This window comes from Thermobia domestica, chromosome 3 (assembly GCF_964235325.1).
Source record: "Thermobia domestica chromosome 3, izTheDome1.hap1.1, whole genome shotgun sequence".
In the NCBI taxonomy this organism is placed as follows: domain Eukaryota; kingdom Metazoa; phylum Arthropoda; class Insecta; order Zygentoma; family Lepismatidae; genus Thermobia; species Thermobia domestica.
Window position 1 is genome coordinate 296729222 of NC_137456.1, and position 23757 is coordinate 296752978.

Genomic DNA, 23757 nt, shown 5'->3' on the forward strand with positions numbered 1-23757 from the left:
TCAACCAACATTGTAAACTATTGCGATTTATTTCATAATATTTTTACTTTATGTAAGTTTAGTTAGTACGAAAAGAAAGGATACGTTAAAATTATGACTTGCCTTTTATTTACAACCACGATATATTATAGTATGAAGAAACTGATATTACTACAAAACCATCAGAATTTTAGAATTTCATCTCCTTACTTTACATTACACTAGAATGTGAAACTACAAGTATTGCATCTCAGTTTTAGTACAAAATGCTCGATTTGTAAGGAATATACCTTAATATTTGTTACCAAAACACAGTTGCTAACAATAAGTAAACAATTACTCTGCGAACAACGCCTTTTGTTCGTAATTTTATATGAACCATTATTTCTGTGGCCCCGCTTAACATAGTCGCGGACGCTCTAGTATTTGGTGCAAGTAGCCCCTAATTCTATTTCCAGTGAGACCACTCTCTCATAATGATGTGAAACCTTTTCCATGACAGGCACCTTGAATAAAGATTTCTTTAGCTTTCCTCATTCACACAAAATATTGTCGATCTGATTCATAATATATAGGTCCGGCCTCTTTTCTTTTTTCCGCAATCCTTTCTTCGGATAGTGTGATTTTGAAGCTTTATCATATCGCATACTTGAGAGCCCAACATGGCCATGAATGTTGGAAGCCTACAAATCTAATTTATAATTTCTAACTATTAGAATTTAATCCTACTTGCTGATATCCCTTTTGGTGTATATGATATAACAGTGTCATAATAAACATTTAAATGTTATTATTCATAGTTATTAATCATATTAACATTAATTATAAGAGTAGAGGTATTACTTTACCTCCTAAAGTTATTATTTCATTTTATTTTATGTTTATGAAATCTGTCTCCTCTGATAAGTCGATACTATAGTACATGCAAGAAAAGCATTTTAGTTTGAGTGTACTTATTTGAATTGTTAGTCTGTTATACATAGTTTAGTTAGTATATTTCGTTCCGACTAATATTATTTTCTCTAAATATTATATAACATATATCAATACTGTACCTCAATAAACTGTGTGGAGCACTTGCGATATGTTTCACTCCGTGGACAGAAGATGATTTAAAATATTCCTTAAGTGACATTTTGAATGATTCTTTAAAGCTTCGTTGTGTAATACCTGGTTTTCTACATATTTTCCAACTGAAACTATAGAATCATACAAATTTAAATTATCTCTTATATGCACATTTTCAAAGAACATATTCCAGTAAGTTTTAACTGGTAACTACAATGGAAACTTCTTTCAGACTACGTTTTCTTATATATTTTAGTTCTCTTTTGGGTTAACAAAAATGTTGAAAACGCATATAATAACTTCAAATTGTATTTAATTGTTATAAGTGGCATATGCCGACTAATAACGATTGAGGTAATAACATTAATAAGACTAGGATTATCAGTTGAAAGTAAAAGTCTTAGTAAAATAGTATATAACAATACCTTTTCTGCGAAAATTCTTTCGATTTAAAGCACACATTCAGCGACAGTCCTAAGTGGGAACAATGTGCGAGAAAACCCAGTAAATTACTTCATCTGCATTAAAAAATATACTGTTTGTCTAGTCTATGGACTCAAGTATCAACTAATTACTTGCTTGAAAACAATATAATTTAAATCTAAACCATTTTCACTAGTTTATACGAAATGGGTAATTGAAAGCACTTATTTTTACTCCGTTTCATTTTAACAACTGTTTTAATGAATAGAGCAGTATCCCAGTATAGAACTAACTTTTATGTTTGGTGCGTAGACAATTTGAAAATGATTTGCACATCACTGGCATCAAACTCGGGATTCATCGTCAAGAAAAAGACTGCATGAGTCTTTCTATGCACTAATCTGTTGTCCTTATATTTTTATATAATGCTTAGCCTCAAATAACTCTGATGATCTCTCTCGCAACGTAGGAAGAATATAACTAGTTCGTGAATACATCTAACTGTTCTGCTGTGGACGTATATTTCAACCCTACTAGCTATTGTGTAAGAGGTGTGCTTTCCGTTTATTATTATAGGAAACAAAAACAAAATTAATCAAAGTATAAAAATTAAGAAAAACTAACGTCATTTATACAATTTATTTTTCTTTTAACAAAGACCATGTTAAAAGACGATAAATTTTTAACGGTGGAATTTGCTGTATTTTACTATTGCAGACTATACAGAAAAGAAGATTCTAAAAAAGACTCTGACAATTAGGTTGTCAATAGAGTAGTGCATTATGTATTATGGTTAACTAAAAGTTAATATACATTAAATCTTCTTGAAGTTATTAGAGATCTACCTTTCTATAACTTCAAATATTTGAGTAAAGTCATAAAGTTTTTTGTTGATAGAAATGCAATGGGAAAGATATTTGCTCCTGACCCAGGAGTTTGGTATCTTTCAATCAAAACATAATGGATAATGTTGCACGAATGGTATTTATATAAAAGAAAAAAGTAAGAAAGAAGTTTAAGATATGAAACATAAATCTGCGAATTATTTTATAAGGTTTTTAACTTACGTAATTAATAAAGTAGTAAGCCGTAGGGATGACATATGGCGAGAGACCCAGAACTTGAAAATTGTTCATGGATATAGTTAGTAGGGAGAAAACTAAAGAATACATTTAGGTGTATATTATATTGGATTACTTGGCCGAATACTAGGAACATTCAGTGTACAATATCAGACTTTTACGTAATGAGGATGATATTATTGGGACTAAATAGTGAAAGGCCATCTATAAGCTATGTGTTAAAACAGTTGTTTGTTCTGTAATATCTGGCAACACTGCATTGATGTAAGTCAAGTATGATTCGAATTTTGACTTGATTACTAATAGTTACAGTGACGCCCTCGTAACGCTAGCAGCAAAACAGCAACACAACACAACGAAACAACATTAAACTACGTTAAATTGGCTAAATATGTCACAGAGACTGTTCGTTTCACACGGTGTGTGGCATGGAATACTTGTATGCCTTGTGCACAGATCTTTAGAGTTTGTAAGCGTTTTAAACGTATCGAAGATGAAGTAAGGCCATGTTGTCCATTGTTTGTTTCTAACAAAGAATTCTTTGTAAACGTATACAAGAAGAGAATTAAATGACTGTAAGTGATCGGGACAACAGTTTTATGATATTAGAGAGACAGTTGTTAAAAACTCATTGGAATATTTGGGTAAGAAGATCGAATTGTGTTTGTGCCATAATTATTGAGTGAAGAACAAGCAACAAGAGTATTCTGCTTATACCTGGGTTATCTTGAAAACTGCGCCTAAGAATAATTATGTCATACTTTCCATTGGCGTTGATGACGAATGTAGTCTTTGTATTTATCATCAAGGTACTAAACGTCAAAGTGCAGAATGAACTCCCCGGCACCTCTAAAAGGAAGAAACTTTGATTTAAAAGGTCAACGTTCAGCAAATCACCTTATGTTTCTATGACAATCAGGGTAATATTCATCATGGAATTATATCAGAATGTACACAGTCACTGTTCAGTTTTATATAAGCGTTTTAACGGGTTTCATGTGCACAATTAGTCATTCTTGGTCTCCATAGATAGTCCCAGGTAACTGGATTCTTATCAATCTCAATGCACCCTCTCACCGGGAATTCATTGTTCAGGAACACTTGGCCCGAAAACAAGTATGTGTATTCGAACACCCCTCTAATCTCCAGCTATATCCTCGTGTGAATATTTTATATTTTAAACTAAATTTATACTTAAAGGACAATTTGTTGGCATTGTTCAATATATGCAAGCCGCTATCGCCACGGCATTGCGAAATATATCACAAACTGCATTGTATATGCCATTCTTCTTCTAGTGAGAGCCTACCACTTGTTCAACGTGACGTACCACCTTGGGGGGGAAGTGTGACTATTAAGCAGTTATTATTACATTGACTTTTTGCTAGATCCCAACGACAGCAGTCTAATTACTTAATTGTAAACGGTATATTTCAGTTAAGTCAGGAAGAAAGTAATATCGTGACTATTTCAAATTTTCGCTCCTCGCACGCGGAAATAGGTTTAGGGGAGGCGTTTTTACCTGTTAACGCTTACTGTAAGACTTTCAGTGAATACAAGGAAAAGATTAGAAAACTTTATCCATCCGCCCTTCACCCTGTTTTCTAAATTGGGCTGTACTTGAACTTAAAGGGCGTAATGAGTATTACTACGAACTCAACAAACTGAAAATATTTAATTTGGCAATTATATAGACATTTACATGTCATCACATCGCATGATCTACCAGTGCCAATGAAAGACGCATTAGTATTTATTCAGCAATGGGGAAGTCACTCATCATCTCATCAGATCCGATAGCTAATGTAAGTTTTTATGAATATGTTTCCATCAATTACACCGAAACATCAATTCTCACCTCCTTTCAACCATACGCAATTAATGTGATAAAATTTTAGGTTACTAGATACTCTTATCGAGTATTACAATTCTATTACGTTTCTACGGTCTATGAAGACTGTTCTGCCGAACATTGATCTAGAAAATGCTCTTTCTCCCTAATAACGGAAGTTTCCAAAACATTGAGACGCTATTGCTGCTTCTTTAGTAACTTGTCAGAAGTTCATATATCATGCTTCGTGTATTCAATTGAAGGGCTTGTACTATATTCGTAGTTTGACATATATTTTGAGTTTTACTCCCTTAAAGCACGTGCTTGGAAAAGCGATCTGGAAATACACTAATAAGAATATAGTTCCACTCACATACAGAGTGTAAGTAAACTTGTGTAACCCAAACTTTGATACAGTATATATTTTGCACCAAAAACTATAAAGATCTGATACTTGAAACAAACGTAAGAGTGTTAAATGTAGATATTTAGAGATACTGAACAATGTTAAAATTGGTAACGTTTTTGTGTGGTAAGAAAGTAATAAAAATGTACAAAATTAAGAAAATCAATATTCAGTTGCAGAAAACTGATTTCGTGTATTTCCATCCCTGTATATATGTACAATATGCATCCACGTTTACAAGTTGGGTCAAAAATGTGAAAAAGTTGATGGCGTGTTGCGATGTGAAAGCTATTTAATGCAAGTCTATAAAATGGGTTTTTTACAGAGACTAAGCCCCTGCGAACTCTGTTGTTTTACCATTACTGCAACATGTGTTTTCGGTTAATTAATGACGAGGAATGAGAATTTGCCCATGCTTGATAACATTAGTTTTACGCAAAAAATACGATAAATATATTCACCTACTTTTGAAAACCCTACATACCTTGGTGGAAAGAGAAGTGCGCTTCACAATAAATGCTCAGTTTCTGTTGCTTTCTTTTAAACAAACTTTTAAGGTATACCGTGTTTCTTGACACATTTTAAAAATCCTCGTTTTTAATTAATTTTCCGTTTCAATGTCCCCCTTCACTTCCATGATGATCGTGGGTTGATTCCTGTACACTACATTTTAAGGTAACCTAATAAGAAAATCCTATGGTTTTAAGGCGAAGAACTGGAGGGCCAGAAACGTTTGGTTATGTTGCGGTCACCACAAATTTCCAGAACTTTTCTGATGTTTCGTTACAAGTGTGGCAAGTTGCCCTGTTCTGTTGGAATGAAGAATCAGGTTCATTGTTCTGTATATCAATTTTCGTTTCACTTTATCATTTACTGTTTTACTGAAAATCTAAGGTCTTACAATACAACAATGCGACGCGTTATTGCGCACCACACACATACCTTTTGGGGAAGACGTGGAACTTCCTGCAGAATACGCAGATTCTCAGATGACCTTTAACTCGTGTTTTGGCCGCTAATATATCAATTCAAATGTTATCATGCTTTGTCAGCATACAACACTTTATTGAGAATCTCCATTGCATTGGCTCGTGTTAATTATCGAAAACAACGACAGTGCCTCAGTTTATCATACTTGTCAGTGGCTGGAAGTTTTTATCAATGCGAATTCTGTAAGGGTGTTACTTTAATTTCCGTACGGCTTTGTGAGCCGTAGTTTTACGCAAGCCATATTATGCACCTAGTATTGGATAAACTTTATTATGGAAAGAATCATTCATTCGCCGCCATCGTAAAGGAAGTCGTCGGTTAGATTTGTGGGTCCTTCAGAGCTATCCCTGTCGCGAACAAAAGCTGTTGCGTAAATCGTTCCACAAGGATTTTTCTAATGTTAAGTCAGGAACTAATTCCTTGTAACGAACTTTCACTTCTGCTTAATACGAAGTGTTGAAGTAACAATCAACAATCTACCCCCTCTATAATAGGAAATGTCACTTTAACAACTTCCACAACATCTACCACAAAAATATCACTAATGTAAGATAAATTATTTACCATCACACTGAACACCAAACACGAAACCACTCAGGACAATGACGTTAAGAAACCTAATTTTTAATTAGGTTCTACTGCATATAATTGTCCAAGAGCAGAAGGGATGTCACCAGTGGCTGAGTATTTATTTTTCGTAATTTTCTGCATAAACACTCATGGTCTCAGTTATGTGCAAATTCATGTTGTGTATTACCTACTAAATTAAAACACATCGGTCCCCGTAACTTTAAGACAATATTGTTAGCAGTTGCTACGTTTCTCTCAAAGACAACAATTGTACGGACTTGCATTAAATAGCCTCTTTACAGGCGACTTTGCACCAACGTTTAAAAACCAATTGATAAATGTTGATGAATGTTGCACATACACAGAGGGTTTTACCCACAGAATATCAGTTTTCTCCAACTGAATATTGATTTTCGTCATTCTGTACAATTTGTAATTTTTATTGTTGTTACTTTCGTTAATACACGAACAAACTTAAGTATTCCAACATTGGCCATATCTCGAAATATCTACGAACAACACGCTTAGGTGTGTTTCAAGACTCAGAACTTTATCATTCTTGGTTCAATGTGCATTCGCAATCAAACGTTTGGCTGCACAATCATACACCGTATATTGACTACTTGAATGTTAAAGACAAGGAAATTAGACATATTTATTTCATAAATATTTATTGTAGTAGTTTACATGAAAATAATACGCTCCGTAACATGCACTATGAAGTCACATGCGATAATACCTGAGACAGGCAGTTTAATAAATTAAGAAAATTGGCAATGTGTTCGTCTTTTAATGCGTTGTGTTGCATGATAAGACGGAACACGTTGATTCTTATGCTGACGAGAAAAGTCTTCTATTCTAGAGTAGGCATTTAATGTCTAATTGTTAAAATTTTATGTACACGTAAAGAGCGTAATTGGAAACTAAGTTTTGGTTTCAACACGATTGTAAAATATTCTTTTTTAATTAGAAGGAATTTATTATAGAAGATTACAAGTGGAGCGTACTGCATGATAACAGTATCAATTTTTGAAATCACTATACTAAGACAGGATAGCCCCTTCCTTTCGCAAGTGGTTTATAGCGTGGGCTTACGTATATACTTTGAATACGAGGATTGAGTAAAATATAAAATTTCCAATGATAGTGGTTAGTGTTCTGTCTTCTTATCAGACAGTTGTTTACGTTGTTTTATATGAAGAAATATGGATCTCCTCTTCTCTTACTTTTGAAAGGTGTCTTACGAATACTGGAATATATTACGTTGTCTTATGATTTATTGTGTTTATATTTTCTACTCCAAATCATATCAATGCTTTAAACTTGTTATAACACAACAATAATTTAAAAGTTATATAACAAAACAAAGAAGGTTAACTTTTCATGCTTGTACGTTTTTATCGCCCCCAAATGTGAAGCAGAAAAGTTATCAAGCCTCTGCCTGCAACTTCTTTCGTCAATAACAGAATATAAATGCATTACGGATCTTCCACAAAACAAACACACACGCCGATAAAAACGATGCATACTTTCTACAAAGACTGTTAGCATTCTGGTACGCTACAACATTGTGTGATACACCACGCGAGAAATCACAACACAAGCATTTGCAGATCAATCAAGGCGGGTTTTGTTGAGTTGATAAATGACCAATTTGCTTCTTATCAGAGAGCATATTAGAAAGCGCATGATGTTAATAAAATATCGTTTAATGACACGTAGGACTGTCTCATATAGAATGTTACAATTCCTACTTACAGTTTTATTCTCGCCTATTGATGATAGCTTCGAAAAGAGAATGCAATATCAACAACTAATGACTTTAATTAAATATCGTTTATAATTTGTTTCACTAAGTGAGGTTTTATTACTGAGTACGATGTCATGATACATGACTGATTTGTTGTGATTAAAAACAAGGTTTTGTTTATGCTGGTTAAATTAATACCGACTACTTTACGTTCTTCAAATAATTCAAATAAGTGTTTACTTTTAAAATGCATTGTCTATCTTGTTGAATATCGAATTTGATTTCTTTCTCTGGACTTTAAAATACAATAAGAGAGTGCATAGTGGCTCATGTTTCTTGCATATATACCAGGGGGAAAATTAATGTCCACCTTAATTGTAAGTATGATTCGCATCATAATATTTAATAAATTATGAAAAACGCGGATAATTTTTCTCTGTACACGACCAATTGGAACTTATGCATTTTCAAATATTACTATCACCTATTCTGTTAGCAATGGAATGCACCTAAGGAAAATTTGAATTTATTCCAAGTAGTATTACACACACACACACACACACACACACACATATATATATATATATATATATATATATATATATATATATATATATATATATATACTATTGTATTACACCAAGATAACATTCCACAAAAAAAGCAAATATTTTATATGATCTCGTTATGCCTGTCGGAAAGTAATTTTCGCAGAGAGTAATGAGTGGAAAAATTTCAGCACTACAACATTCACAATAAACTTCATGTCAAATTTATATAATTATAGCATCATGTTGAAAATATAAAACTGATTGTATTTCAAACGATACTTCAAACTCAATGTCATATTCCCATCAAATTAGCAGATGCATATTTTCACACGTATACCAGTAATGAATTGGTCAACATTTTGTTAATGGAGAATGTGTTCATTTCGCAGTTAAGAGAGAGATAAAACTGGTACCTCAAGAAACTAGTGAGGTAACATTTCTCACTCGACCCTGCGCTCAGTTTATACACATTAATGAAGTGGTTGTTCTCTAACTCACCTAGAATGTATAATTTCGTCATATTATTTTCTTTTTAATATCGGAAGCATATTATTATGTTTGTATACCTAAACTGTAAATTTCCTATTTCTTTCAGAAAATAGAATTAACGACACTGGTAATAAAGACACACGTTCGAGTAAGTAGATTAATGTGAAATCTTGATATTTAATACATTCTCTCACATTCACTTACTCATTTGGGTATTTCGGCTGTGGTTCAATTACTATCAGAAAAGGTGCCAAAAATGTTAGAGTATATGATATGACCTATGTTTTAACTTGCTAATGCAGGACGCTTATGAATGGGGCAAAGGGGTCTCTCAATGTCTAGTATCTAGATAGCATAAAGTCTCAAGGTTTAGTAGCTAGATAACAATATTATTAATTTACGGTATAAACAAGTAAGGTATTAAAAAGTTTGAAGCACTCATGAGCATATAGTAGTTCAGGCATGACGTTAAAATGAAACGAAGTGGAACGTTCTACTTTCACTACTCATAATTGTGCCCCATGGGAAGGTTATTATGTCACATGGACCAAACATTCCCAGTGAATATAAATAAGAAAAATCTGTATACTCAATTATTTTAACGGGAGAGTGAATAATTGTTTTCATCATTTACATTTTAAGTAACACATCTCATTATTTTATTTTTTCTTAAGAGTGAACACTTAGACTCCCTGTATAGGAATAATCAAAACACAACAACAGCTTAAGCAGAAGTTCGGTCACCTTTTGCTCTCTACAAATAACTACAATGTGAAGAGGTCATGTTGTTAATCGTGGTTCTAATGGTGAGAAGGTGTCCGAAATTGCTAGAGATTTTAGTTATTGTCAAAAATGTAATGAAATGTTACGAATTACGAAAGTAAATGTACGAATTCACAAATTCTTGTCAAATTTTTAGATGTGGGTGGCTGGAAGGCTTGAATGAAATTGTATATTCCATATTCCACGAAAATTGAACCATAGTTGTTATGAATGAAAATTATTTGTAGTATCAAACTATTGCAATACTGAAACTTCAACTTTTTGGAACCCACACATTTTTCTAACTCGTGCATTGGATTAACAATTTTTGAATGATAGGAAACAGCTTTAAGAACTTGTGTGCTACATTTTATTGAATTCTTATGTGTAAATACTTTCTATCTGAAAATAAGTTTCTGAATGTTAAAACTTGCAGGAGTTAGATTATTTTGTTCACTTTTAATCTTTGACTTTTGATATATTCTTGCAACATCAAACAATAACGTTCTCAGAAGTTGGAAAAAGACATACAAATCCAATCACTGTAAAGAGTTCATTCGTTCTTTGTAAATAAACATTACTGAATTTCGTTAGAAATGGAAACATTTTACGAGATTTATAATGAAAGAAACAGAAGGACAAACATAGGCACTAACACTGGTGAATCAATTAACAGCCACTTGCTACTTCCCTTCCAATTATATGTATAATCAATTTCCGATACAAACTTATTTCTATGTTTATAAATAAAAACAATTAGAACACAATTACAATTGATCCAGAATTATACTTGTATCCTTATGTTATGTTTTCTTATCTTACAAAAATAAGAAAATTCTAACAGAAGAAAACCATATATTAAACTGTAATATTGCATTAAATATGTTTTCCGTCGAAGAAAAAATGTCTACATGCTGCAAAATCTTAAAAGTGTCTCTAGTTGTGAATATATTAAATGCATAATGCGCAGCATCTATCTAGGCGTTTGTGACCCCAAGCAATGTTCTGAGTGTTACCCAATAATGTTCTAACAATCAAGGGAGAAATACTTCTGGTGAGTGTGCATTTCCGACCCAAGGAAATGATATGCATATTAACAGAAAGCATAACGCTTAATCTTTTCTTTAAACCCCCAAAATGTTTCATTCTTTCAACACGAGGAACGCTTACTGATATACCGTACATATACAATACGCTGAATACACATGTGTTAAAAATGAGAGTCGGAAGCAACATATTTATACATAGACAAAATGTTACCCATTAACCACACTGTAAATTGATTACCAAACCAAAGACATTTACTATAAAGAGGTAAACAGTGAACTTTTACATGGTGATACAAAATCTACATAGAAAAGAATATCTTGAAGCAAATTACTACTAGAATTTAGAATTTTTATGAATGCTATTTGTAAGTGTTGTAAATCTACAAATACCTTTTCTCTATATTTGTCTATATGTACACACACACACATTGAATTCATCTAAATCAGTTTTTTAGAGTGTTAGGGTTCCATTCTTTATTATGAATCCGATGTGTAAAATCGCCATAGAAAACAAAAGTTTTCATGGAGGTTGTCGTGCAATTGAAGAATCACTCAAACGCTTGTTAAAATAAAATCGGTTTCTATGTAGTAATACATTATCTTGTAGTAATGTTATGGAATACGTATAAAATCTGTAAAGTAGTAATACATTATCCTCTTGTAATATTATGGAATACGTATAAAAACAAGAATAGAAGGTAATTGTTGTGAAAGAGAATTTATAAAGAATAAATAACATGTTATCTATATCATTTGCAGCAGGAAAGTCTATCTCTCTACGAAAGAATCATTTTGAAAACCAAAATTGTATTTATTCATATGAATGTTGAATTATAGTTGTTCATTTACACGAGAAAGTCAAATAATGCCTTAATCTTGCTCTTTGAAAATTTTGCTTCCTTGCTGTCACTCAGAAAAATGTCGGATAGCGTGAAAAAAGTTACTTAATTAGTCGCGTGCGGAATTTTGTCCCGCATAATAACTACATAGTAAAACTCGTGTAATATTTGTTTCTTTTTTAAATTTTTATTTAATTTTAGGTTAAAATATTTGTTTTAATAGGTGTCTTAATTTATTTTATGCTATTGAAGACCTAAACTAATATAAAATACGTTAGACATAAGTACATAAACAATGGAAAAACTATTATGCTTTTTTCTCAAATAAGAATAATAACATGTATAGTTGTACCTGATAAGAAATATAGGTTTTATGTATTTTGAAACTTTCATATAAATTATGCTTTTGCCTCTCGGTTAACATATCCATACTACTTACATTTCCTCGTCTTCAAGTCCCATCCTTTGCATAGAGATCGTTCGGATTAGCATGAGGTGACTTCAGTCATCCTGCAAGATATAGAAGGCCCAGGAAGGCCTTTACTTCTGTTATATTAGTATTTTGAGCATCTCTTTCTCTGCTATAAGTGTCCCTATATGTTTCAGTCCACTGCTTTGTAAATTCAACGATTCTCTCCAGCATAGACGCACTAAAGAACAAACTCCAACATTAGCTCGGCGTTTTCGCTTCTATAGCATGTCCTTTGACTCCTGGTAATTGGGTCAAAATATTCTGACTTCTTCTTCGTATATTTTGTCGTGGAGCATGTGCGTACCATTTAGTAACATTGGCCTTTCCTAGAAGGTGTGGTTCCCGTGCAGTAGTATTTGAAAGTGGTTCCACATGATCTGCTTGTGACAACACTTCCTCTTCATCTGCTGATCCTTTACTGGCAGATATATGATTGCTTTCTTCAATGATATCTTCTTCATCGCCATCTTCCATATCCGGAACATCTAAATTGTCGTCTTAAGCCAGAACTTCCTTCAACATGTTTCTAATTCTGTCCACATCACGTTCATGATGATCCGTTTTGAAAGAAAAGACTGACTCTGTTCTCTATGTATTTATTCCCAGAGCGCACAATGCAACATTTGAACCGCTTATAAGTTCAGTTGCTTACAAATGAACTGCACCTGGAAATATATTTTTGCAAAATAAATTTAAAAAAATAGTGGTGGTGGCTCTTGCTTGTGATATGTTTTGTAGTTACGGAATCGCTTAATTGTTGTCGGGTAAGAACAATAAATTGAAAGAAAGCGTAAAATGTGTAGGAGAAAAAAAGGTAACTTATTTAGTCGCGCGCGGAACTTTGCTCCGCAAAATGCACCACTCCAAAATAAATGACAAAATATTCACTAGTGGCTTGGGCAACAATTCAGATATGTATTGTTGTTTAATCATGAAACTTTAAAAGGCAGCTAGACAAAAGTTCAAAAGCATGCGATCGAAAGAAGGAAAAATAAAAAGAAGAATGTAAAAGTGCGGAACAAAATTCCGCAAGCGACTATTTAAGGGTTAAATGTTTACACAAAATAGTGGAGTTTGCAATAATGCAAATCTCGTCTTCACCGTGGAATATAATCAACTGGATATTTTTTATCATTTCCGAAACTGTTCCCTTTAACATCTTTATTTGCAACTTAAACATTCTAAAATTATAATCTTGAAAGATTCATGGTTAGATATTGTAAATAACATTTACTAATTAAATTAGAGTGTGAAGGTTTAAACTTCAACTTAAATATACAAACATTATGCATGTTTTGCACACCTTAGTAATTTAACTTAATTACTTTGCGTTACAAGTGCTCTATATAATAAACAAGTGTTTTATGTTTTTATCAAACATATTATAGTTACTTGCATTGAACTCGTAGTGATCAGTGACTGACCACAAACACTTACTGAGCAACAGAAAGAATATCTACTACGTACATGAATTATACTGTAAGTATATTTTTTTCAATTTAGAATGCTTATATTCAAAACCTTTTATTATAAGGCAATGTTTGTTTTTTTATTCCATAACTAGATTTCTAGCAATACGTTTTAGCTAAATGTCTATATGTCAAAAAGTGTTTGCTCATATTTCATCTTAGGAAGGAAAACAAGTACAATAAAAAATAAAACTTATTCACCCTACCATGCTACCACTATTTCAGTAATACAGGGTTATTCACTAAGACAGAACAGATTTCAAACATTTATTTCTTCCAAACTACAAAAGAGAGAAGCATGATTCGAACGTTACTTTATTAAGAAAAGTTTGCAATTTGTTGTTAGTTATTGGGGCGTGCATTCAACATGAGCACCGTGTGTTACACCACAATTGTCAAAACAGTGGCTCATTTCTTGCCACACACGAATCAGTTAGTCTCTAGTTATCGAAATCACTGCCGTAGGGCTTTCACTTTTTCAAATTGTAAAGTTACGGCGATTAACTTTACCAGAAAGATGAAAAGTTGATTCATCGGAAAAGAAATCGTTGAGCAAAATTGTCTTCTTCCATATCATCTAACATGCTAATGCAAAATTCGTACCTTTTGGCGTGGTCGTCAGAATGCAATGCTTGCAATAACTGCAGTTTGTATTGCTTCATGTGCAGACGATGTTTTAGAACTCGGCATACCGTTAGTTGAGGAATGTTAAGTTTTTTGCTTGCTCATGATGTGGATTTCTTTGGACTCTTTTCATATTTTGTACGAATACGCTCGACATTCTCGTTCGATGTACGTTGACTTCCCGTGCTTTTCCCTTTGCAGATGCAATCATATTCTACGAATTTTCGATGCCACTCGTAAATTTGCTTATGATGCGGCGGTTATTTATTAAATTGACGGCGAAATATTCGCTGAGCTGCAACAATGCACTCAAGGTTTGCCAATTATAGCACACAAAAATGATTTCTCATGTGGTGACGCCACCATTTTACTAAAGACAAACAACAACAAACAACAGCGCCAATGCGGCCATGATTGTAACTTCTATCCGGACTGTTTAAATTGTGAATTTTTCTTACTCAAGTAATGTTCGAAGTATATTTCTATCTTTTGTGGTTTGGGAGAAATAAATGTTTGAAATGTGTTCTTTCTCTTTGAATAACCCTGCATTATGTATGATATTAAAATTTCTCAATTCATAACAAACATTATTTGAAACACTTATTGTTGATTAATGCTTGACAAAGATTGTTTTAATGTGAATGTGATAATCCTAGTAATATTGACTATTGGTTAGGTATTGAACATTATCAGTGTTTTCTAGAACGTTTCTGGAGTATACGAATACAGATTATTGCTGATATATTTTCTACTATAAAAACGACTTTCTATTTACCTCATATATTCCTTCGCGAATTGTTTGGAAGTTGAGAATATGCTTAATGGAAATAATTTTCGACGCCTTCCTTTGAATTTTGCAACAATACACCGTTTCATATAACGACGTAGTCTGAACAAAGATCCTGCTTTATTAAAACAATGTACAGTTCGTCGTTTAGAAATGTATTCCAAAATAAGAAAGTACGCCAATTCAACACATGAAAGCAAACTTCCTCCAAGAAAAATGTTGATTGTTCCTCCAAATGAAACTGAAAAGAAATTGCGTTGAAAACACATATCGACAAGTTATACTGTCCAAAAACAATTTACAACGATCAGCCTTTATCGTTTATTTTGTTGACTTTAAGCCTTCAAATTAAGTTCCAATGAGCTAATTATAGAAGAATTAATTTTGAAATAAAACCTACTTGAAATATTAATACCTGGACTTGGTGCATTTAGTTTAAGAATTATCAGTTTCCTTAGGTATATATCAACTGTAAATTTGGTATATTGAATACTTAATCTAACGTTATATCTAGAACTCCTTCGTGCTAACTAATTAACATACAAGCTTTAGCATTGGACTCTCGGGTTAGGTTATAGCCTAATATGGGTTGAGTTGAACATTAATCTGTAGTCCTACCTTTTAAATAGCTTTGCTACTGAACGAAGGGCTAAACTCAAAATCAACTCATGAACATTTACATCTATTGATCAAAAATCTTGATAAAAAGTCCAGTAAAACCTGGAAATACGAGTCTAGTGCCAACCTTATTTTATACTAAAATATGTAGACATTTATGCCAATTGGATTTCTAACAATATTTAAATGGTTTTGAAACTGTTCACAAAGCCAGAATAATATTCACAGCACTGGTTATATCAGTAAAAACTTAGATATAAAGTCAGGTAATGTTTAAAATATTGAAGCCTTTGTATGGTTTTAAACCATAGATATTACAGTAACTGAATTGTCCGCTAACATGGCATTATATAGTTCTTAAATAGAACGTTTAGTATAAGTTGTTGTTGGTTGTACGTGAGTGAAAAAAAACTTGTAGATGCATTTTGCTCATGATTTACCACTCTGAATTAATTTTCCAGGAAACGTGTTTCATATTTCTCTTATTACAATTTACTATCAACATTTGATACACTAGCAAAAGTTCAGTTGATTACTAATATGCTAGACAGAAACGTTTTCTAAATGTAGAACATTATCAACTCTTGAATAATACTTCATGATCGTTTATAACATTATAGGTCTAAATTAAATTGTCCTTTTAACTTCCAAATATTTATGCTGATTTGTGTCAAAGCAGAGCTTAATATAATAATTTAAAATAGTTAGTAAATTAATACAAAGAATTGTATGCTCTTCTTAATTTACGTACCTTAATAAAATGTAATGTTTTGTATCTTGGAGTAAAGGAAAATATATTTCTTATTATGCTATCAATTCTATACAACTTTTTATATCGATGTGGAATATTTTCGTTTTACCTATGCATGTAAAAACAAACCTTTAATATCTACTGATGTAATTTTCCTTTTGAAATGTTTACTATTTAAATGAAAAAGCAAGAAATTGTCAACACTAAGGGAGTGGAATCATAAACACTTCACAATTAACAAAGAAAGAATATTATACCAGTAAAAAATCAGTGAAACAACAGAAACTAATGAATGAATAAAACATGATTTGAAAATTACAATTGGATGAAGATAAATATTCAAGAATATGCTGTCAAGTGTGACAAATAAGGTCGATTTCTTGTCAGATTTCCAATCATCTCCGATTACATATATTGGGATTAAGCGTCACTTTGAGCAACGTGGTTATACGAGATGCAAACCTAAGATTTTATGGTGGTCAGAATGAACAAATTTCTACCGGGAGTCGAACGCGGTCGCTCGCTTTTAACACAGCGTTAAAAATGTAAATACAAAGAAGCATAGCGACGAGTTTTCTTATCCCTACAATCTTCCTAACAATCAGATTGCAATATTCCTGAACAGTCTATATTATATATATTTCAACAATGAACAACACTAGCCATTTGTTGAAAATGCAATCAATAACTTTACAGGCGCAATGTGTAAAAGCAAAGACTCTATAGTATGCTTGAGTTTTCGCTTTTTTGCTTTACCATTGGAAGACAAAGAGTCTAAAGACCTAAGTATGCAAAAGTGTAAAATTGTTAAGATAAGGTTTAGCAGTTACAATGCAATTACCAGTGAATTGTAATTGTAATAGTGCAACTTTTAAGGAATAAAAGATTACTCTATAGTGCAGTATTAGATGACTCTTGTGGGGCAAAATACACATATAATGGAAAACTCTAATTTTCATTTCATTTCAAATAATAATTGTAGATTTCATATTATTTATTCAGATTTGTTGGTAATTATTAAAAAGAGTTAATTGTTATTAGTAATTTATACTTACTATTATTGTGCAGTAACTGATCTTAATATTTATCATGGAAACATAAAATAATATTAGAGTGTAATGTATTAAAATAACTTTAACACTTACCTAGAAGTTCCAATTTTCCATAAAGTACATCACGATATATTCTTGACTCAGGAAATCCTGTTATTTGGAAAAACGCAAAGCTGTATGTACTTCTAGAGAACAAAGAAAATACTGATATAAATACTGAAGAACCGCCTAACTAAGGTACATATAAAATACTTCATATTTACTAATATTTACATTTTGAGTTTATTATAAAGATAGATAGAAATATGTGTATATATATAAGAATGTATTTCAAAACAATAAGAATATACGGTATATGTCAAAACATAACTAATTGCACTTATATATGTATATGTTACCGCCAGAACCCGAAATTAGGTAAAACTAGAATTTCCTAGTTAAAACTAGTTTTCTCAAAGCCATTTCGAAAGAACTAGTATTAACTAGTCAATACTAGAATTTACTATGTTAGTTAGGTAATTCTGGAATTAACGAAAAAGACTATATAATGTGAATCATATACAGTTTTTACTAGTTAAAACTAATTCTGACCAAAATGGATCAGTTAACAGTGTTTCTGCAAGTTCGGACTTGCTCCTACTGGGAAAGTATTGTTTTGTTTTCTCTCAGTCTGTTCGGAGCCTTTGTAAAGTGTGCAGGTGCGTCTCTCTTGTCGTGGCTACGCGTGTGTTAGTGTTTCGGGAAGTGTGAGGTGATTATTCGTTGTAATGAGTCAGTCCGATAAAGAAACAATTTTGAAGGAAAGATTCTTCAAAGAAATTATTCGTTTGGAAAATGAAAAAGACAGTCACTATAATGCAATGACCAAGGACGTTTACAGTAAACTTTTAACTGAAGTTGAAGAGGCAAAATCTGCTGCAAAGAAAACACCTTTACAGTACAGACATTTGAAACGGTTTAATGTTTTGGAAATTGGTGAAACAAAAAAACTGGTGTCGAATAGTGAGCCTGTGAAGTACTACTTACCTGCCGAGGAGATCTTTGATGTTATTGAAGCATCACATGTTGCTGTGGGACACGGAGGTCGAGATAGAATGAAAGCCGAAACTTCTAGGAAATATGCCAACGTTACGAATCAAATGATAAATATTTTTCTGTCAATGTGTGAAACATGTCAACGGAAGAAAAGTATGAAAAAGAAGGGCTTTGTTTCTAAGCCAATACTTCACACAGAAGTGAACAGCCGATGTCAAGTGAACCTGATAGACATGCAAGCACACCCAGATCGTAAGTTCAAGTTTATCATGGTATACCAGGATCATCTGACGAAGTTTGTCTTACTGCAAGCGCTGCAAACCAAAAGAGCTGAAGAAGTAGCCTACCAACTGACAGACATATTTTTGACATTTGGTGCCCCCTGCATTTTACATTCTGATAATGGCAGAGAGTTTGTTAATTCTGTCATCAAGGAACTAACGACACTCTGGCCTGAGTTAAAGTTAGTCAACGGAAAGCCCAGGTACAGCCAAAGCCAAGGGTCAGTAGAACGGGCAAATCAAGATATAGAAAATATGCTTGCCTCGTGGATGCAGGATAATAAAACAACAAACTGGTCAAATGGTCTCCGCTTTGTTCGGTTTATGAAAAATCGAGCTTATCATTCCGGAATAAAACGGTCTCCATACTGTGCGATGTTCGGCATTGAGCCAAGAGTAGGACTTACGACTTCAGCACTGTCATCAGATGTTCTCCAAAATATAAACGATGAGGACGACCTCGTGAGTATTATTGAGGACATGAATGAGCGCCTTAGTGAACATCAAACATTTGATGAAGGAGAAAATGAGGCTGGTCATAGTGCGGTTGGTATCACATCATCCAGGAAAGAAGCACGTGAAAATTTGTCAAAGCAGGCCAAGAAAATGAAACGTATCTCTGATGCCACCCATCCACCTGTTGAAGTGGGAGATAATGTCATAATACCAATCCCGGATGTGGACAGAGCAAAGGCGGATTTTCGGAATGTCATTGGAGTTGTTCTAGAAAAAAATGAAGATCTGAACAAGATTAGAACCAAGGATGGAAAGCTGGATAAATTATATTGCAAGTAAGTTTTCTGTCTTTTATGTGCTCCTTATTGATAGAATTTGTATTAACGTCCTAAACAAGCTAAGGAGCTTCTAACGACGGGACCTACAGGTTAAAGTGGGATCCGAACCATTGCTCGGGTTTATATCCGAGGCGGAGGGCTCCCAGCGGGATTTAGAGCCCGCGACCACGCCCGCAGAAGGCCTTAAGCATTTTCATTTAAGGCCTTTAAGCATCTCTGGTACACGCCGGGATGGGGTACGAGATAGCATATGGGAAGGAAGTTGGTTAAGACCAAGTTTTATAGGTACTATCACATTCTTTGATTGGTATGAGAAGGATAAAAGCTGGAAATCCTCAGTCAGGATGGTAGGCCGCTGGACGCGAACTTGCGACCTTCCGAATGCGAAGCCAGCACTTTACCAACTGATCTATGACCGCTCGGTAATTAAGAGCTATATTGTATATGTTAACGCTGTTGATTAAGCTCCCCACCACTTTCTTTTCTTTATTTCTTTCTTTTTCTTAAGATTGTGGGAAGTTGTAGGTCTCTATCACAATTTTGGATAGCAAGCAAGATAGAATTTAATAAGTCTGTGATCTGAAAGGATTATTCCTGTAAACAACTTATTTTTTTGTTTAGATTTTTGAGTAGTCAGCGTGTGACATCATTATTCACAGCTATTCAAATTTCTATACAGAAAGTAAATTGTTTAGAGCGCTGATCCTTTTAGATCATAGAATTACTTAAATTCTGTCTTGCTTGCTTTCCAAAATGGTGATATTGACCTACAACTTCTCACAATCTTCAAAAAACGGAAAAATTAATGGGGAGGAGCTTGGTCAACACCCTTAACCATAGATGTTAGTGTTTTATACGTATCTGTAATATTATTATTAACCGAAATAATGATGGATTCTTCACATCATTTTATGTCAAAATAATTTTCTGTTATAATGTCTATTATGTTTTTCCGGAACCGATTTAATAATGTGTAATCCATCTGTTGTTGTCTGCTGTGTACTCACCAGTAGATTGATAAGATGTCACGAACTTGATCCCGGTAAAAGATTGTTGCTTAGCTTGTGAAACCGGTACTCGTGAAATGTGCTTTAGTGCATAGGCGTTTTTGTAGGAAATACGCAGATTAACTACCGGTGTTTCTCTGAAATACTAATTATGATGAGTGTGGAAATTGTGCGTTAAAATACATTATTATTTTGTTTTGAAAAGTCATTATTATTTTTTATATAAGTGATTCAGGATTCCCACACCATGTGATTAAACAAAATGTGTCTGTTGTAGGTCTGAATTCGACATTTGCCACGAGCAGTTCCTGACACCAGTCGAAGTACCAGATAGTGAACTTTTGTTGAGAACTGCAGCCAGGAAAGTAGCATTAACCCCACAAGGTTTCACACGTTGCGTGTGCAAGAAACCATGTATTTCGAAAAGATGCTTGTGCAAGAAGAAAGGTTTTCTCTGCAACTCAAAATGCCATGATAGTTTACCTTGTGGTAACAAATAGAAACATTTCAGATGTTTTAGCAATGAAAACGTTTTTCTTTGTATTTCATAATAAATATACAATATTACGTCAGTAGATTGGCTTTGGCACCACCGAATTGAATAAGTAGTAGTGCAATAGTAGTGTGCATTTTACCTTGTGCTAATATACAAAAGCATTTCAGATATTTCTGCAAAACGGAAGTCTTTTCTGTGTATTTCTTAATAAATAAGTGTTTCTATAGAATTGTATTTGAACGACAAGGATTCATATGTTATGCATGCAAGAGGGCTTATATTTCGCAAGGTACTGCAAAAACAAAGGATTTCTATGATATTGTGAGTGCCATAATACTTTTTAGAAATATATAGAAACATTTATGATGTTTGTGCAAAAGAAAAGTTATTTCTAAGTGTCTTAATAAATACTTTTCTTCAGGTTTCACTAGTAATATTGTATTTTAATGAAAATAAATAGTAAACTACGCATTCTTAATAAGCGTTGTCAATTTTACAATTCACTAGTTAATACTGAGTTAATACGAAAGGCTGACGAAACTAGTTTTAACTAGGGTATTCTGGTTTCAACAGATTTCGGGTTTTGACGGTAACACATTTCAGTTAATACTAGTTTTGACTAGTAATAACACGTTTTAACTAGAAGGAAAAATAGTAAAAACTAGAACTACCTAACTAACATCGTAAATTCTAGTATTAACTAGTTAATACTAGTTCTTTCGAAGCGGCTTTGAGAAAACTAGTTTTAACTAGGAAATTCTAGTTTTACCTAATTTCGGGTTCTGACGGTAACATATATAAGTACAATAAGTTATTTTTTACATCAATAGAGCGTAATGGAATGAGCCGCAATTGTATTGCTTAATGTGCTACATACGGGTACGAAAAATAGCTACCTGATAACCCTTACACTTTCTCAATGCGATCTTCCCTTTCAACAACATGTACGTGGACCAACTTTCCGAGCGTATCAAGATGTGTCTTATGCAGCACATCTGTATAAATCTGAACCTAATAAATAGATAATGCCTGCTCACAAGGGTAAGCGAACACTGGAACTATGGGTTAGTGGGACAACAGTAGGTTCAAATGGCAACGTAGTAGGGTAATAAGATTATAGATATATTCGGTTTATGAAACTTTAACTTCAACTGAATAATACTGTACCCTAAGAGACAGGCATAACCAGATGAATAGTAGAGGAAACTTACTTGACTGCCACAAAGTACTCTGCAGTGTTTAAAATGATCTGTAATGTGCTAGAGCAGCTTCGTACATAAGCCCCTTCTTCAACAATAAAGAAACCTCATATTAAGGTCTAATATTCTCAACAATTTTTAAAACTTACGAAAAGCGTATATATATATATATGTATATATATATATATATATATATATATATATATATATATATATATATATGTCTGTCTGTGTGTGAATGTGTGTGTGTGTGTGTGTGTGTGTCTACTTTTTCTAAATCTAACTAAGGAAGTTTGATTCTTATTTTTACGTTCATAAAATTTAAGTTACATTGAACTTTATTCGTGTGTTGCTTGCATAAGCGTCGAAGATTAATAATTATGTTTCGTAAATTTTGTAAGCATATAACAACTACAATTGTAAAATCAACTACAATTTATGAAATTGGTGCATTTTCTGTTAGGTTATGCCGTAGGCCTTTACTATTTTCATGTCAGTAATAAAGCATTCATTTCTAAATATTTTGTAATAGGCTTAGGAACACTCTCAATAACGATTCTATAAGCTAAATCATGTATTCAAAACATATCGTAAACATCAGGACTAAGTAAGGGTGACTATAAAATACTGAAAAGAAACGCAGCATATATATGAACATAGAACGAACCAATGAAGAGTGTCTATTGCTTCATATTAAAGGAAAAAGCATTTTAAGAAACTTTCCTAGTCAGATAGTGAAATTGAACTTGATTAAAATTTGTTCGTTACAGGGTGAATTGAATTAAATCCGTCTAATTTAAATCACGATTTAAATCAAGATTTAAATCACTTGATTTTTTAAATAAAAATAGTTGACATAAATCGAATTCCGAAATAATTAATTTAATGTGAAAAAATGTAAAATCCCGTTTCTGTTCTGTTATTTCGATTATGGAAGTTATTAATAATAAAAATACAATGAGACTCACACGAACAGTATAGTATGATAACAAGTGTCATGCAGAGGATGATTAGAGATAACGCATTTTGAATAGGTAATGGAGCAACCCTGCTTTCTTCTTTTCGTAACATTGGTTTTGGGTTTTAAAATCATTAACTATTCAACGGAAAAATCACCATCAACATTTAAGACGAATTTGTGTGTGTGTGAGTGTGTGTATCTTTGTTTGTTCTCATATAATAGGGCGTATTTAGAGGAGTCTTATCCCTTTTTTGTTTTTGTGTTTGTTAATTTTATAATTTTAGGCGTAATTTATGTATTTCATGCCGCAAGCTAGTTCTGAGTTTTTAAAAATAGGCCTCTGCTAAATATCAGTAACTTCTGTGAAAAAACGTTTCATTTTGATAAACGTTGTCGTACTTTTTCATTAATACTTTTTAAAT

The 23757-nt window shown here is 32.9% G+C and overlaps 1 pseudogene; it reads left to right on the forward strand.

The window, feature by feature from the left end:
* Window positions 1–18422: 18422 nt before the first annotated feature.
* Window positions 18423–19673, forward strand: LOC145682259 (KRAB domain-containing protein 2 pseudogene; annotated as a pseudogene).
* The last annotated feature ends 4084 nt before the right edge of the window (window positions 19674–23757 follow it).